Source organism: Hylobates moloch, unplaced genomic scaffold, assembly GCF_009828535.3.
Source record: "Hylobates moloch isolate HMO894 unplaced genomic scaffold, HMol_V3 SCAFFOLD_4, whole genome shotgun sequence".
Classification (NCBI taxonomy): Eukaryota; Metazoa; Chordata; class Mammalia; order Primates; family Hylobatidae; genus Hylobates; species Hylobates moloch.
The window spans coordinates 75,910,614-75,914,362 of NW_026652279.1; the positions used below are offsets into that span (position 1 = coordinate 75,910,614).

Consider the following 3,749-nt stretch of genomic DNA (forward strand, 5'->3'; position numbering starts at 1 on the left):
TCAGGAAACCCATCTCACGTGCAGAGACACACATAGACTCAACATAAAGGGATGGAGGAAGATCTACCAAGCAAATGGAAAACAAAAAAAGGCAGGGGTTGCAATCCTAGTCTCTGATAAAATAGACTTTAAACCAACTAAGATCAAAAGAGACAAGGCCATTACACAATGGTAAAGGGATCAATCCAACAAGAAGAGCTAACTATCCTAAATATATATGCACCCAACACAGGAGCACCCAGATTCATAAAGCAAGTCCTGAGTGACCTACAAAGAGACTTAAACTCCCACTCAATAATGATGGGAGATTTTAACACCCCACTGTCAACATTAGACAGATCAACAAGACAGAAAGTTAACAAGGATATCCAGGAATTGAACTCAGCTCTGCACCAAGTGGACCTAATAGACATCTACAGAACTCTCCACCCCAAATCAACAGAATATACATTTTTTTCAGCACCACACCACACCTATTCCAAAATTGACCACATAGTTGGAAGTAAAGCTCTCCTCAGCAAATGTAAAAGAACAGAAATTATAACAAACTGTCTCTCAGACCACAGTGCAATCAAACTAGAACTCAGGATCAAGAAACTCACTCAAAACCGCTCAACTACATGGAAACTGAACAACCTGTTCCTGAATGACTACTGGGTACATAAAGAACTGAAGGCAGAAATAAAGATGTTCTTTGAAACCAACGAGAACAAAGACACAACATACCAGAATCTTTGGGACACATTCAAAGCAGTGTGTAGAGAGAAATTTATAGCACTAAATGCCCTCAAGAGAAAGCAGGAAAGATCCAAAATTGACACCCTAACATCACAATTAAAAGAACTAGAAAAGCAAGAGCAAACACATTCAAAAGCTAGCAGAAGAATAGAAATAACTAAAATCAGAGCAGAACTGAAGGAAATAGAGACACAAAAAACCCTTCAAAAAATTAATGAATCCAGGAGGTGGTTTTTTGAAAAGATCAACAAAATTGATAGACCGCTAGCAAGACTAATAAAGAAAAGAGAGAAGAATCAAATAGATGCAATAAAAAATGAAAAAGGGGATATCACCACCGATCCCACAGAAATACAATCTACCATCAGAGAATACTACAAACACCTTTATGCAAATAAACTAGAAAATCTAGAAGAAATGGATAAATTCCTCGACAAATACACCCTCCCAAGACTAAACCAGGAAGAAGTTGAATCTCTGAATAGACCAATAACAGCTTCTGAAATTGTGGGAATAATCAATAGCTTACCAACCAAAAAGAGTCCAGGACCTGATGGATTCACAGCCGAATTCTACCGGAGGTACAAGGAGGAACTGGTACCATTCCTTCTGAAACTATTCCAATCGATAGAAAAAGAGGGAATCCTCCCTAACACATTTTATGAGGCCAGCATCGTCCTGATACCAAAGCCTGGCAGAGACATAACCAAAAAAGAGAATTTCAGACCAATATCCTTGATGAACATTGATGCAAAAATCCTGAATAAAATACTGGCAAACCGAATCCAGCAGCACATCAAAAAGCTTATCCACCATGATCAAGTGGGCTTCATCCCTGGGGTGCAAGGCTGGTTCAAGTGCATTTATTCTTTTTGGCTTTACAAATCTTCCTTTTGCCCCATTCCCTTGAATATGCCTATGTTCAGTTACAGCATGAAATCCTAGATTGCAACCCTCTGCTATTCCCAAATAAGGTAATTTGTTCTGGAGAGCCTATCTCTGAGGTTTTTCTTCTGGTTGATTGTTGGGAATGGCTTTCTTGGAAATACCAAAGCCCCAGTCAGTTTTGTCACCTTGTACTTGGCTTAATGCCACTAACCAAAAAAAGTCTAACTCATGAATGGTTCAAAGAGCAATGGGATAATAACAAAAAGTACTATTATTCTCTAAATGGTGATTTAAAGGTCAGAGCTACTTCTTTTGCATTGATACAAATTGTTCACTTAAAAGAATTTTTTTTTGAGACAGCCTTATTCTGTCACTTTGGCTAGAGTGCAGTGGCGTGATCATAGCTCACTGCATCCTCAAGTGATCCTCCTACCTCAGCCTCCCAAGTAGCTGGGACTATAGGTGCCCACCATCATGCTCAGCTAATTTTTAAAATTTTTTGGTAGAGATGAAGTCTCACTATGTTGGCCAGGCTGGTCTCAAACTCCTTGCCTCAAGCGATCATCCCACCCTGGCCTCCCAAAGTGCTGGCATTATAGGTGTGGGATTATAGGAGAGTGGCCAAATTATTCACTTTTAATTTAAGATATAACAGTGTTTAAAAAATCTTGAAATGTTAAACATTATAAAAGAATAGGTTTTACAGAGATTTTTAAATCTCTCAGGTAAAAATTAAGATGACGTGCAGAAAGGTGGGTAACATGAACTCCTTAGATAAAACAATCTGTCTGTGGTCAAATTATAAATAAAGCAGATCTCTACCTTCCAGGAAAAAAGGAAGAGGTATTAATTAAATGCTGGGCTTTTAACTGGATGCTGGCTAGACACTGATATGTGTATTTTTGTAATGGAAGTGATTGAAGGTCAAGTAACTGTCCACAAATTATGTGGTTAGCAAGCAGGAGGACAAGATTTTAATGCTATGTATCTTCTGCTACAGGAGATTTCCTTCACAACTACTACTTTTCTGTAATATTTGCATTCAAAAAAGTATCCAGTATATAATCTTTTAAATAATAAACCCATGCTGACTTATCATGAAATATGTCAGTAATGGTGTAAATTAGTTCCATATTTTGGAAAAGAAAATTAGCAATATATAGCCAATCTATAGAAGAAACAGAGGAAAAAGATTATTCTGGAAACTGCCTACCCAAATAAACTGGAAGGCTAAGAATGCTGCTGGAACAACTAGAATCAGGTGCTGCGATGTCTCCAGGATTCTTTCATTCCACCTCTTTCTGCTGCTGATCTTTGAGTTCTGGCTTTATTCTCTGAAACCTGCTTTCTCCACAAGGCCGGAACAATGACCACTAGCAGCTCTGGGCATGCACAGTTTTTCAAGATAAAACAAAATGGGCTTTCAATCACCCTCCCTCAAGTTTCACAATTTCTACTTATAAAACTCTTTGGAAGGCAGCCAGAACTGGCTTGAACCATGCGTATATCCCCTCAATTACAATCCAGGCAGGGACAGAGGAAACTATGATTGGCTGAGCTTGAATCAGCTGTTCATCCTTCAACCAGTTCTTGTTAGCACAAAAGTGTAAGTGCATGTAAAAACGAAACAAGGCTGCTCCCATTAAACACACTTTCCCTAGACAAAGGGAAAGAATACTGTTCTGGAACAAGACAATGTATCTTAATTATACTCCAGTGTCTGCTCATTTGCTTAAACAATTTAAATGGATTCCAGTCATTGTGACGCAAGAAGTTTCCATTATTACACTTGATCTTAGCCAAAAGGCCGAGAAGCGATAAAGTTTCCATTATTAAATAAAAAATACTTTTTCTTATGTAAGGCAAACCATACCAAAGAAAAAAATCAAAAGGAAAGGGAAAATTCTATACATACAATGTCTATTTTATTGCAGCAATCAATGATTGTTGCTACCTAGCATTTCCCTCAAATTCATAAAAACCCAATTTTTATACAGATGTTGACTCCTCCAGGGTCACCTCCCCTACCACAGCCTCAAAAGTGGGATTGAATATCTCAGGCCCATCTCATGCCACATGGCATGGTGATTACATCAATGATCCAGACCTAAGCCAATTACTGA

At 38.3% G+C, this 3,749-nt stretch overlaps 1 non-coding gene across 1 annotated transcript; it reads right to left on the reverse strand.

Annotated features, from left to right (window-relative positions):
* Positions 1-3,263: 3,263 nt before the first annotated feature.
* On the reverse strand, positions 3,264-3,445 carry LOC116467751 (U2 spliceosomal RNA). The gene has a single exon (XR_004247943.1). It is a non-coding gene; the product is annotated as a U2 spliceosomal RNA (small nuclear RNA).
* Positions 3,446-3,749: the final 304 nt, after the last annotated feature.